General features: G+C 37.9%; 1 protein-coding gene across 4 annotated transcripts in view; it reads left to right on the top strand.

Annotated features, from left to right (window-relative positions):
• LOC144981071 (uncharacterized) overlaps positions 1-15475 on the top strand; it is a 466989-nt gene that overhangs the window by 342061 nt on the left and 109453 nt on the right. Inside the window, exon 1 of one of the 4 annotated variants that reach the window (XM_078929184.1) lies at positions 15164-15475. This exon is cut by the window's right edge and continues 88 nt beyond it. The exons of the other annotated variants lie outside the window; for them this stretch is intronic. The gene's annotated coding sequence lies outside the window, so the exon portion shown is untranslated. Of the gene's footprint in view, positions 1-15163 lie in introns of those variants that run through there. 4 annotated transcript variants of the gene reach the window in all.

Here is a 15475-nt window from a genome sequence, read left to right as displayed (position 1 = left end):
TTGTTGTTTGTTTTTGTTATTGTTTTTTTTTTTTGTTACACTGTCAAGCGCATATTGATTTGAAGCTAAATGGGAGCGATGGTACACGTTTAGGTAATTTACTCACAACATCCGCCAGCCACACACGACGTACCAACACACAAAATCATGTGTAACCTTTAAGGTTTTATATAATCTGATTGATATAAATTTATGAGAACTAATCATTAAATTGACTGCCTTTAAAAAATAACAAAGAGCTGAGTGACGTCAACTTCTTTCCATCTACACACACATACAGCTAAACCCCAAGACATTCAGCACACCCACACCCACACCCACCCACACACATTCTCACACACACATTAACAATAAGATCCTTATACAACAACAATCCTATCACGAGTTCTGTTATTAACTGACGTTGAATGTCAACGGTTGTAAATAAACGGTTCTATTGAGTGCAAAATGTTGTTCAAGCTAAACTGTCACTCAAATGACAAAAGGGCGTATCTACTCTTTTATCGTCGAATTCGTTTAATAGAAGGAACGAAATTGACATCACTCAGCTCTTTGTTGTTGTTTTTAGCCAGCTATTTATATGAGTAATTGGATTCACTAGTAGCCATCGTTATTATGATGATGGTTGCAAGATTTACAACTGCCATCCGTTATAAGCAAAAAACTCTGTGTAACATGACTTTTATATTGGTTAATAGAGTTTAGTGAAACAACCACAAACGCGCTGATGGCAAAACAATAACAAAGGCTGATGACGTCTTGCATACTATCTATAGCTGATACTGAATCCAAAGGACTAGCATTTGACGTCATTATTGGTTATTTACACCGCCTAGTGAGTTGTCGTTAGTAAGCTCCTGAAACAAGTTATTTCATTGGTTGAACTATTGAATACAACCACGATTTGTTTTCTTTTGTGCAAAGACTGGCATTTTGACGTCATTTTTTGGTCAGTGTCAGGCCATAACTTTACGAAGGCCACGGCCTGACACGGAAACGACTGAACCAAATAATGACGTCAAAATGTCATCTTTTTGGTTTCAGTGTCAGGCTGTAAGTTAACGATAGGCTGATTCAATAGTCTGATGTCACGTCGCCCAACAATGGCGAGCAGCGTGGTTCTAAACAAAGAAAATTGGTACTTTTTATTCTTCATGCTGGCTAGAAGTTTTCATATGTCATGTGATCAGAATGTATCAACGCCAAAATACGATCATATTTATAATATTTTTCTCCTCTGGATACACTTTTATGCTCGTCGGAGAAGTATTTCATAAGACGTCCCCCATTGTTCCGATAGTTTAGAGTCAGTTACAGTACTAAGTTACTATGCGTCATTACGAGGGAAGTGACGTCATGACTGTTGAAGTCCAATCTCACTGAATTAACCAGTAGAATTTTGACCAATCAAAATAAATGGAATTTGTGACACACGTTCATACGTGCTCGGACAAACAGAGTTGGCTGTTTACAAACAATAACGTGAGTGAAATCGGCCTCTCTCTGATCATTGTTATTGTTTTTATACGGCCACGTGGGTGACTAGTTATCACCCGATTTTCTCAATCATAATATAAGCCTTTAAGTTTCCACATAGTTTTCTGTTGGTTCTATAGATAGAATGCTCTTGGCCAAGGAGTTCACAACATTGCCACCCGGAAGTATAACGGACCAACACACAAACTCTGTGTAACCATGAACTTTTATAGTCTGGTTAATAGAGTTTAGTGAGAACAACTCACAAACGCGGATGGCAAAAACAATAACAAAGGCCTGAGTGACGTCTCTGCATACTATCTATAGCCTGACACTGAAATCCAAAAGGACTAGCATTTTGACGTCATTATTTGGTTTTTACACCGCCTAGTGAGTTGTCGTTAGTAGAGCTCTTGGAAACAAGTTATTTCATTGGTTGAACTATTGAATACAACCCACGATTTGTTTTCTTTTGTGGCAAAAGACTGGCATTTTGACGTCATTTTTTGGTCAGTGTCAGGCCATAACTTTACGAAGGCCACGGCCTGACACGGAAACGACTGAACCAAATAATGACGTCAAAATGTCAGTCTTTTTGGGTTTCAGTGTCAGGCTGTAAGTTAACGATGGCTACGATTCAATAGTCTGATGTCACGTCGCCCAACAATGGCGAGCAGCGTGGTTCTAAACAAAGAAAATTGGTACTTTTTATTCTTCATGCTGGCTAGAAGTTTTCATATGTCATGTGATCAGAATGTATCAACGCCAAAATACGATCATATTTATAATATTTTTCTCCTCTGGATACACTTTTATGCTCGTCGGAGAAGTATTTCATAAGGACGTCCCCCATTGTTCCGATAGTTTAGAGCCAGGTACAGTACTAAGTTACTATGCGTCATTACGAGGGAAGTGACGTCATGACTGTTGAAGTCCAATCTCACTGAATTAACCAGTAGAATACTCTTCAACAGTCGTAACGTCACTTCCTTCCTCATGACGTATGGTAACTTAGTAACACTGGCTCTAAACTATCGGAACAATGGCGGACGCCGTATGAAATATTTCTCCGGCGAGCATAAAAGCGTATCCAGAGGGAAAAAAAACCCCATAAATTTGATCATGTTTTGACTTTTACACATTCTGATCACAAGGCATATGAAAAGTTCTAGCCAGCATGAAGAATACAAAGTAATGATTTTCTTTGTTTAGAACCAAGATGGCCGCCGTTGCCTGGAGGCGTGACATCAGACTACTGAATCCAATTTTGACCAATCAAAATAAATGGAATTTGTGACACTCGTTCACACGTGCTCGGACAAACAGAGTTGGCTGTTTACAAACAATAACGTGAGTGAAATCGGCCTCTCTCTGATCATTGTTATTGTTTTTATACGGCCACGTGGGTGACTAGTTATCACACGATTTTCTCGATCATATTATAAACGTTTAAGTTTCCACATAGTTTTCTGTGTTGGTTATATAGATAGTATGCAGATGACGTCATTCAGGCCTTTGTTATTGTTTTTGCCATCCGCGTTTGTGAGTTGTTCTCACTAAACTGTATTAACCAGACTATAAAAGTTCATGGTAACACAGAGTTTCTGTGTTGGTCCGTTATACTTCCGGATGGCAATGTTGTGAACTCCTTGGCCAAGCGCATTCTAAGAAATGCGCTTGGCCAAGGAGTTCACAACATTGCCATCCGGAAGTATAACGGACAAAACACACAAACTCTGTGTAACCATGAACTTTTATAGTCTGGTTAATACAGTTTAGTGAGAACAACTCACAAACGCGGATGGCAAAAACAATAACAAAGGCCTGAGTGACGTCATCTTCGAACTATCTATAGATAGTTTGAAGATGACGTCACCCAGGTCTTTGTTATTGTTTTTTGCCATCCGTGTTTATGAGTAATGCTCACTAAACTGTATTAACCTGACTATAAACGTTCATGGATACACATAGTTTTGTGTGTTGGTCCGTTATACTTCCAGATGGCAATGTTATGAGCTTCTTAGCCAAGCGCATACTATCTATTGATCAATCGGTAAAACAGTGGGTATTTTACTTAGACACATACCACCTATAGTAAAATCGGTGTAGTTTGCGATATTTACCAATCACTGTCATTATGACGATTGTCCGAGAGGCGTGCTTATCTAGGTGTCTATTGTATTAATCAGACTATAAAAGGTACATATAGATAGAATGAAGTTGACGTCACTCTAGTCTTTGTTATTGTTTTTTCGCCATCCGCGTTAATGAGTAATTCTCACTTAACTGTATTATCCAGACTATAAAAGTTCATGGTAACACATAGTTTTGTGTGTTGGTCCGCTATACTTCCGGATGGCAATGGTGTGAGCCTTTTAGCCAAGCGCATACTATGCTCAGGTGTAAAATGAATACCTGGCCGTCAACAGTGTTGTCTCTGTCCGAAATTTTTTTTTTTTGTAAAATCGCCTAACAGGCGTCATGTCTTGTCCTACATGTTAAGTGTTGCAGTTGGCCAGGGACACCATTGTAAAGAGCTTTGAGCACGTTTAGCGCCCCCCCCCCCCCCCATAAAATAGGTTTTAAAAATTCTATATTTTATTTTAAAAAGAAGAAAAATTACAAACAATCAAACGAAAAACAGAACAAAACAAATTAGAAAATCAAATGTATAAAAAAACCAAATATTGGAATAAAAATAAAAACATTGGCATCTCCGTCGTTTTACCAGGAACAACAGCAGAACACAAATTAATTGTTAATACAAACATATGTGACCCATCGTCTCAAAACGGTATTATGTCGGAACGAACCAGATGCTTAAAATCTGAATTAAATGTTAAACTGGTCAAAAGTTTAAATTGTTGGCATTAGCACCCTAAAATATGGTATCCGTTCTCCTCAATAAAACATACAAACTCGACACAAGTCTGATATTTCTAGCTATAGATAGTATGCAGATGACGTCACTCAGGCCTTTGTTATTGTTTTTGCCATCCGCGTTTGTGAGTTGTTCTCACTAAACTGTATTAACCAGACTATAAAAGTTCATGGTTACACAGAGTTTGTGTGTTGGTCCGTTATACTTCCGGATGGCAATGTTGTGAACTCCTTGGCCAAGCGCATTCTATCTATAGATAGTATGCAGATGACGTCACTCAGGCCTTTGTTATTGTTTTTGCCATCCGCGTTTGTGAGTTGTTCTCACTAAACTGTATTAACCAGACTATAAAAGTTCATGGTTACACAGAGTTTGTGTGTTGGTCCGTTATACTTCAGGATGGCAATGTTGTGAACTCCTTGGCCAAGCGCATTCTATCTATAAATTCAATTTTCAACATATTAACCAACCCGACTTCATACCGGTTTGAGGCGAAGGGTCATATATTATTGTGATCTCTATTCAGTCAATTGTATCAGATTGGTATTTGATAATATGTTGTGTGTCACTGTTGACGTTAATTATTGACAGGCTGGAAAACAAAGAAAAGTAAACATAAATATGTAAATAACTAATGAATTGCACCAAGCCCAACTGTTCCAACGAGTTCAACCTGTTGGAGAAAGGTAGTTTTGTTTCAGAGATAAGCCGTTATGTAAAAGACATTATGCGCTTGGCTAAGAAGCTCATAACATTGCCATCCGGAAGTATAACGGCCCAACACACAAAACGGTGTGTATCCATGAACGTTTATAGTCGGGTTAAAACAGTTCAGTGAGAATAACTCACAAACGCGGATGGCAAAAACAATAACAAAGACCTGAGTGACGTCATCTTCGAACCATCTATAGATAGAATGCGCTTGGCCAAGGAGTTCACAACATTGCCATCCGGAAGTATAACGGACCAACACACAAAACGGTTTGTATCCATGAACGTTTATAGTCGGGTTAAAACAGTTCAGTGAGAATAACTCACAAACGCGGATGGCAAAAACAATAACAAAGGCCTGAGTGACGTCATCTTCGAACTATCTATAGATAGAATGCGCTTGGCCAAGGAGTTAACAACATTGCCATCCGGAAGTATAACGGACCAACACACAAACTCTGTGTAACCATGAACTTTTATAGTCTGGTTAATACAGTTTAGTGAGAACAACTCACAAACGCGGATGGCAAAAACAATAACAAAGGCCTGAGTGACGTCATCTGCATACTATCTATAGATAGAATGCGCTTGGCCAAGGAGTTCACAACATTGCCATCCGGATGTATAACGGGCCAACACACAAACTCTGTGTAACCATGAACTTTTATAGTCTGGTTAATACAGTTTAGTGAGAACAACTCACAAACGCGGATGGCAAAAACCATAACAAAGGCCTGAGTGACGTCATCTACATACTATCTATAGCCTGACACTGAAATCCAAAAAGACTGGCAGTTTGACGTAATTATTTTGTTTTTGCACCGCCTAGTGAGTTGTCGTTAGTAGAGCTCAAAGGAAAAAAGTTATTTTATTGATTGAACTACTGAATACAACTCACGATTTGTTTTATTTTGTGGAAAAAGACTGGCATTTTGACGTCATTTTTTGTACAGTATCAGCGTGGCCACCTTAAAGTTATGGCCTGACACTGACCAAAAAATGAACTCAAAATAAACCAAATAATGGTGTCAAACTGCCAGTCCTTTTGGATTTCAGTGTCCGGGGGGGGGGGGGGGGGGGGGGGGAGAGAGAGAGAGAGAGAGAGAGAGAGAGAGAGAGAGAGAGAGAGAGGAGAAAGAGTTAGGGGGGGGGAAGAGGGGGGGGAGAGGGAGAGAGAGGAGGAGGGAGAGAGGGAGAGAGAGAGAGAGCGAGAGAGAGAGAGAGAGAGAGAGAGAGAGAGTGATGGAGATGGAAGTTTTCGTTGTACTAGGCATATCTGCTCGTGACATAATACCAGAATGACTCGAAGGGTCACGCTATAAATAGATATGGATCAAGATTGACTTAAAATACGTTGATATCGATGCTATGTGTTTAGATAAAAATACTCACATCATCCGCCAGTCGGATATAACGTACCAACACACAAAACTATGTGAAACATTGACCGTTATTGTCTGATTGCTATAATTTAGTGATATCTATGAAGAATATATAGATAGAATGAAGATGACGTCACTCAGGTCTTTGTTATTGCTTTTTGCCATCCAAGTTTATGAGTAATTCTCACTAAACTGTATTAACCAGACTATAAAAGTTTATGGCTAGACATAGTTTTGTGTGTTGGTCTGTTATACTTCCGGATGGCAATGCTGTGAGCTTCTTAGCCAAGCGCATACTATCTATGTACATGGCTCAAAAAAATAACAATGATTTGAGTGACGTCAATTTCGTCCCTTCTATAGATAGTTCGAAGATGACGTCACCCAGGTCTTTGTTATTGTTTTTCTCCATCCGCGTTTATGAGTAATGCTCACTGAACTGTATTAACTTGACTATAAACGTTCATGGATACACACAGTTTTGTGTGTTGGTCCGTTATACTTCCGGATGGCAATGTTATGAGCTTCTTAGCCAAGCGTATACTATTTCCTAACAATATATATAATAACGAAGTATCCAGCCATTCAATTTAAGTAGATAATAAAATATTACTGTTAACCCACATATTTCTATAGTACGAGCAAAAAAATTGAGCTTAAAATTAAGATTTTATGTAACGCAATATCCATTAAATGTGCTCAAAGCGCTTTACAAAGGGTACCTGACCAACAGCAACACGTAACTAGTAGAACGAGACATAACACCTGTTAGACGATAGATATTATAATTTTTGTTTCGGACAGAGACAACGGTGTTAACGGCGAGATACTCATTTTACACCCCAGTAACGGTGAAAGAATGTGAGTAAAGAGCCTTTTCCAAGGACCCAACTATGCGCCGAGCGAGCCTCGAACCCAGTACCTTCCGATCCGAAAGCGAGTGTCATACCACAGGACCGCAAAGCTGCATAATTTGTCCTTTTCAAACGATTCCCATCTGTAAACAGGTCGACGTGAACATTCATTTTGGCATAAAAAGATTTAAAGATAGATATAGATTGATATCCCGTTCCTATTCCATGAACATTAACTCACTAAACCTTAACACCGACTATATATAGTATGCGCTTGGCTTAGAAGCTCACAACATTGCCATCCGGAAGTAAACGGACCAACACACAAAACTATGTGTATCCATGAACGGTTATAATCAGGTTAATACAGTTCAGTGAGCATTACTCATAAACGCGGATGGCAAAAAACAATAACAAAGGCCTGAGTGACGTCATGTTCGAACTTCCTATAGTACGAGCAAAAAATTGAGTTTAAAATTGAGATTTTATATAACGCAATATCCACTAAATGTGCTCAAAGCGCTTTACAAAGGGTACCTGACCAACAGCAACACGTAACTAGTAGAACGAGACATAACACCTGTTAGACGATAGATATTATAATTTTTGTTTCGGACAGAGACAACGGTGTTAACGTCGAGATACTCATTTTACACTCCAGTAACGATGAAAGAATGTGAGTAAAGAGCCTTTTCCAAGGACCCAACTATGCGCCGAGCGAGGCTCGAACCCAGTACCTTCCGATCCGAAAGCGAGTGTCATACCACAGGACCGCAAAGCTGCATAATTTGTCCTTTTCAAACGATTCCCATCTGTAAACAGGTCGACGTGAACATTCATTTTGGCATAAAAAAATTTAAAGATAGATATAGATCAATATCCCGTTCCTATTCCATGAACATTAACTCACTAAACCTTAACACCGACTATATATAGTATGCGCTTGGCTAAGAAGCTCACAACATTGCCATCCGGAAGTATAACAGACCAACACACAAAACTATGTGTATCCATGAACGTTTATAGTCAGGTTAATACATTACTCATAAACGTGGATGGCAAAAAACAATAACAAAGGCCTGAGTGACGTCATCTTCAAACTATCTATATCCGTAGTTTACCCGGGTTACTTTTACACCATGCCTATTTCATTACATTTTTATTCTGAGACAAATTATAGAGGAGGAGACAAATGATATCAAAGCTAATGTTTAGTTTTTTTACATGTTAATGGTAGTAATGAATAAAACTATCTATGTACATGCTCATTTTTAATACATTTTTTTCCAATTTTGAAATGTAGCAAAAATCTCTAGGATGGAGTGAGTTAAATACGTTTTAAAAAAGATCTCAGATAGGGTTAGGGGTCATTCGAGTGTAACCAGTAAGCAAAGTGTTCACCCCATGTGTTTAGTAGATATGATATCGGGGGGGGGGGGGGGGGGGGGGAGTGGTCGAGTGGCTTAGGCATTGCAATGTGACCCGGAAGGTCCCAGGTTCGAGCCCCGATTCGGGTACTTTCGTTTTCTTTTTCTTCCTTGGGCAGATAATTTACCCCCAAATTGCTCTCTTGGACAACATGGGCGATTCCTTTTGACATCAAATATTTTGTTTCATGATTTATCGAGATTCCTTTGAGGAATGCCGAGGCGACGATAATAATAACAATAATAATGATACTACTACTACTACTACTACTACTACTACTACTACTACTACTACTACTACTACTACTACTACTACTACTACTACTACTACTACTACTACTACTACTACTACTACTACTACCACTACTACTACTACTACTACTACTACTACTACTACTACTACTACTACTACTAATGCTACTACTACTACTACCACTACTACTGCTGCTACTACTACTACTACTACTACTACTATTACTACTACTACTACTACTACTACTACTACTACTGCTACTACTACTACTACTATTTTGACGTCATTTTTTGGTCAGTATCAGCGTGGCCTTCGTAAAGTTATGGCCCGATACTTACCAAAAAATGAAGTCAAAATGCCAGTCTTTTGCCACAAAATAAAACAAATCGTGAGTTGTATTCAATAGTTCAACCAATGAAATATTTTGTTTCCATGAGCTCTACTAACGACAACTCACTAGCGGTGCAAAAACCAAATAATAAGGTCAAACTGCCAGTCCTTTTGGATTTCAGTATCAGGCTATAACATAACGATGGCTACGGTATCAGGCCATAACTTTACGAAGGCCACGGTCACACTCGCCTCTTTTAAAACTGTATCTGTCTGCAAATTTACAGATTTTTAGGTTGGCAAGGAAAAGCAATTGGTTTTGACACGTTTGAGTGCCCTTTCTGTTTATCAATATTGACAAGACGTTCCGTTTTATTGACACATTCGTACATCAAAACAAACGTTGGTATCTAGTGTCATCCCCATTAACCGTTTACCATATCCACGGTGTTGCGTTTATATTATAACAGAACCGTTTAATTGACACTCGTACATCAAAACAAACGTTGGTAGTGTCATCCCTGTTAACCGTTTACCAAATCCACGATGTTGCGGCTATTTGATCTAGTGGAATGCCACTCCTTTCGGATCGGAAGTTCCTGGGTTCGAGCCTCGCGCTCGGCGCATAGTTCAGTCCTTGGAAAAGGCTCTTTACTCACAATCTCTCACCCTACTCAGGTGTAAATTGAGTACCTGGCAGTTAACAACGTTGTCTTTGTCCGAAAAAGTGTAATATCGCCTAACAGGCGTTATGTCCCGTCCTACATGCTAAATGTTGCTGTTGACCAGGGACCCCTTGTAAAGCGCTTTGAGCACATTTAGTGGATATTGCGCTATATAAAAAGCTAAGTTTCAAAAAAAATATATTTTTTTTGCGTTTATATTATAACAGAACCGTTTTATTGACATTCGTACATCAAAACAAACGTTGGTAGTGTCATCCCTCTTAACCGTTTACCATATCCACGGTGTTGCGTTTATATTATAACAGAACCGTTTTAACGACATTCGTACAACAAAACAAACGTTGGTTGTGTCATCCCTGTTAACCGTTTCCCATATCCACGGTGTTGCATTTATATTATAACAGAAGCTAATTTGTCCATGTATTGTAAAGATGTCATGAAAGATAAACTTAAATTGACACACCAGAACTGATCAGTTTCCGATAAATTGAATTATTTGTTTGTTTAAACAAAATAACGCTTGAGTTCATTTTAACAATGAATTAATTATAAACTTCGTGTAGTCTATAGATATCTATAGTTTTATGTCAAAACGTCATATGTGAAAATAGTGTTAACTTGTTCTCATTATACTCTGAGTTTTAATGTATATGAAACGTTTTCTTTTTTGTTAAAAGTATTATGAAACAGTGCCCGAAAAAGAAGGAAAGATGGGATAACATTGGGGTGGGGCTGACTTTTTTTGTTTTGTTTTTATTAGTTTTTTTTTTAAGAAACAGGATTGCACAACATCAAAGTTCAACAGGAGTCAACATTCTGACAGCTCGTGATGGGCACCAGGTTTCGGGGAGTTTATTTTTATATCTGCCATTGTTATCCGGGAACTCAAGGCACCTAAACCGGGAAACACACAGTCGCCAGAGACAGAAATAGTGCTGTGAAAAGTATAAGAAAAACAACATAACAAAAAACAAAAAAAAAACAAAAAAAACAACAAACAAAAAAAAAAAAACATTAACAACAAACAAACACACAAAATACATCCCAAAAAAGTCAGTCCTTCTCGACCGGGGCTCGAACCTCAGATATCCTGATTATCGGTTCGGTCAGATATGCTGCCATTACAATTTTATCACTAGCTCCAAAGTTCAAATTCTCGGTACAAGCCTTGCCGACTTTATAACCCTTTATAGGAAAGTGCCGCAGGTGCGCATGCGCCACAAATGGAATTACACCCAAGAGACAGACTAGTCTCATTTGGGGCCACAAAAATCTATTAAACCAAACGAATGCCTGAAGTGATTTGAAATTGAAACCTTTTTGTGAATGAAAAACGCATCTCTACGGAGTTCATTCATTCATTCACTTCATGGAAATGGCAGAACCGAAACAATTTTGTCGCACAATAGGATTCAATAGTCGTAACGTTACTTCCTTCCTAATGACGCATGGTAACTTAGTAACACTGGCTCTAAACTATCGGAACAATGGCGGACGCCCGTATGAAATATTTCTCCGGCGAGTATAAAGCGTATCCAGAGGGAAAAAAAACACATACATTTGATCATGTTTTGACTTTTACACATTCTGATCACAAGACATATGAAAAATTCTAGCCAGCATGAAAAATAAAACGTAATGATTTTCTTTGTTTAGAACCAAGATGGCCGCCGTTGCCAGGCGGCGTGACATCAGACTATTGAATCGTATTGGTGATTCTAGCGTTACTAACCATTAACCAATCAGAAAATTCCCTGTCATTTAGCCCGTTCCATCCCTTTATAAATATTTCATTTATTTCCGGTAATCGAAGAGGACAGACAAACATTTCTTTATTCCATAGCTACGTTTAATTTTCTTATGCCAAATAGACAAATGGGTCAATTCCATATTTAGTGAGTTTTTATCACAATATTTCGACACACTTATGAAGGAATAGAATGCATCACAACACGTGACAACACAATGCATCTTTTTTGTTGTTTGTTTGGTTTTTCAATGGGCATTTCCATGTGCTCGAGGTCATTGGTCACATTGGAATATGTGCTCAAAGTGACCCACATAGTGAAAAATGTTCACAGTTTTTGAAATATCTAACATCACGATTGGTCATTTTGTTCAGCTTGACACATGGGTATGTTTACAACTTTCATAAATAAAGCTGCGTGTTTATATTTCTGAAGAAATATCCAATCGTTGGGCAGCAACAAATCATGTGATTGATGACTTGGTTGGACGAAAACATGAATATAGATCGCTCCCATTTGGGCGTATACGACTTTGGGGCGACCTTCCCTAGTTGTAATCAATATACGATAACTGACGTAATTTTTAAAAGTACTGCACTGTACGTCCATTCAATAACTCAAGACGCATGAAATAAGGTATAGAAGTATGCGCTTGGCTAAGATGCTCACAGCATTGCCATCCGGAAGTATAACGGACCAACACACAAAACTATGTGTAATATTGGTCGTTTATAGGCTGGTTAATACGGTTTAGTGAGAACTACTCTTAAATGTGGATGGATGGAGTCAATAAACAATAACAAAGACTTGAGTGACGTCATCTTCATTCTATCTATAGTAAAAAAAGGGGGTGGGGGAGGTGGGGGGGGGGGGGGCATCCATGATAATAGCTTGCCAAGCATAGCAACAAAAGGCCACTGATAACTCAAATTAACATCCAAGAAACAGGTCTTGTTTGGGAACACACAAAACCTAATAAATGAAATGCATCCTTGTTAGGATTTTGAAATTGAAACCTTTTGTGAATGAAATGAAACATGCATCTCTCTCTAAGGTGTTCGTTCATTCCATGGCAAAGCGGGACAGATTGCAAGTATGACTGAATCACAAAAGGATTCAATAGTCTGATGTCACGTCCGCCCAGTAACCAGCAGCTTGGTTCTAAACAAACAAAATCGGTACTTTTTATTCTTCATGCCGTCTAGAAGTTTTTCACATTTCACGTGCTTAGAATGTATAGATAGTTCGAAGATGACGTCACTCAGGTCTTTGTTATTGTTTTTTGCCATCCGCGTTTATGAGTAATGCTCACTGAACTGTATTAACCTGATTATGAACGTTCATGGATACACACAGTTTTGTGTTTTGGTCCGTTATACTTCCGAATGGCAATGTTATGAGCTTCTTAGCCAAACGCATACTATCTATAAAAGTCAAAACAGGATCACATTTATAATGTTTTTTCTCCTCTGGATACACTTTTATTGCTCGTCGGAGACGTATTTCATATGGGCGTCCGCCATTGTTCCGATAGTTTAGAACCAGTTACTAAGTTACTATGCGTCATTACAAGAGAAGTGACGTCACGACTGTTGAAGCGTATTACAAAACAGTTTTTTTTATTTTTAAATATGTTTTAGTAAGAATACTTGAACTTAAACTGTCGTACTTTGTAAAAAAGAGACATAGGTACGAATATAGAATTTTGGCCAGGAAACTCGTCCTTCAAACATCGATCGATTAAAATAACCCTAACCCTAATCCTAACCCTAACCCTAACCCTAACCATCGTCTTGGCTAAAACCTCTCAAATCTGGGACCTCGCGAGAGTTTCTAGTTTCAAGGAAGTCTCGAGTTTGGAGTATTTGTCAAGATGAGTTTCATTGAAATCGATTGATAATTGAAGGATGGCCACGTTTATGGCCAAATGTTTAAATCCGTGTCTTTCCAGAGTAATAATAATAATAATAATAATAATAATAATAATAATAATAATAATAATAATAATAATAATAATAATAATAATAATAATAATAATAATAATACACATTTATACAGTGCTCATTCTCGTGTAAAACACAGGCTCTGGACACTTTACGATATAAATTATCAATTTTAAGTGAAAAAAAAAATTCATAGCCAAATCAAGGATTCATAGAGTCAACAATAAACAAAACAGTCAACAATAAACAAAACAGTCAACAATAAACAAAACAGTCAACAATAAACAAAACAGTCAACAATAAACAAAACAGTCAACAATAAACAAAACAGTCAACAATAAACAAAACAGTCAACAATAAACAAAACAGTCAACAATAAACAAAACAGTCAACAATAAACACAAACGAATATAATACCTTCAAAAAAAAAGAACAAAATACCAAATACGGAACGTTTCGGGTTCAAAACCTTTCTTCAGCCAACAATAACAAAAACAAAACAGTAAAGCCATAAATACATTAGCAATTCCAGATAGATAGTGCGAGGATGACGTCACTCTGGTCTCTGTTATTGTTCTGTTTTTTTGTTTGTTTTTTTTTTGCCATCAGCGTTTATGAGGAATTCTCACTTAACCTGACTATAAACGATCAGGGTTACACATAGTTTTGTGAGTTGGTCCGTTATACTTCCGGATGGCAATGTTGTGAGCTTCTTAGTCAAGCGCATACTATCTATAGACGACCTTAAAAAATAATCGAAGACCTAAAATATCTCTGTCGTCTATCTGGAATGTAGTAATATATTTATGCCTTTATTATTATTATTTTTGTTGTTGTTGTTGTTGTTGGCTGAAGAAGGGTTTTGAGCCCGAAACGTTCCGTGGGTTTTGGTATTTTGTTCTTTTTTGGTTTGTTTTGAAGCAGTTAGTTATATTCATTTTTTGTTTATTGATTTTTACAGTCCACAGGTTCTAGTAGCCTAGTATCAGTTTGTATTTCCAGTCTCCAGGGTAGACATACGAGGGTTAAATGGTTACATTTCATTGTTGAAATGAGAAGTGCCGTCTTTTGATGTCGTCGAAGAAGAAGAAGAAGAAAAAAAGGACAATTAATTTGATTTATCAAACTGTGCGAAGGAACTCTTTTGTGCGGGGAGGCGTATAGTTTTATCTTTCTTGTTTTGTTTCGCTTCTCACCGTTCGGTTTTGCTGAAAGGGCGCGAAATTCTCTTCTCTACATTATTCGTTTAAAGGACGGTCTAATAATGTTTACCGTACAGTAGAAGCAGGTGGCCACAAAACTTAAACTTTTGGATATTGATAGTTCAAGATGACCCCAGACTTTTTGAAATTGGTTAAACCCGAGACTTCCTTGGAGCCTTGGATTGAAGACTTTTTTTTTTTTTAAATTTTTTTTTTTGGCAGGCGGGGTTGGGGGGTTGGGGGGGGGGGGGGTCATTGTATTCTATCGATAGTGTGTACAAAAGTTTAAGTGACTTAATTTTAACCAAAAAATAAAATATGTGTTTTGTTAGAGCGCTAGCTCGGTTCACCGTGTTGATAAAAGAAGAAATCAGGCCAATGTATTCAAAGAGGACAGACAGTAGCACAGCGTGACGTCGCTTTGTAGTGGAGAGGTTGAAAGTGAGTCAAATTGTGTGTCAAGAAATGTTAAGTGTGTTGAAATTGGAAATAATAGAATGGGACATTCTTTTATAATAAACGATGATGTGTTATTATGCAGGACAAGAATGTGCTGCATGTTTTAATTCATTGGTTTATTAT

The sequence above is a fragment of the Berghia stephanieae genome, chromosome 10 (genome assembly GCF_034508935.2).
Source record: "Berghia stephanieae isolate SIO BIC M18660-M18661 chromosome 10, UCSD_Bste_1.3, whole genome shotgun sequence".
Lineage (NCBI taxonomy): Eukaryota > Metazoa > Mollusca > Gastropoda > Nudibranchia > Aeolidiidae > Berghia > Berghia stephanieae.
Note: the sequence above shows the minus strand (reverse complement) of the source record. Positions and strands in the feature narration are given on the sequence as shown.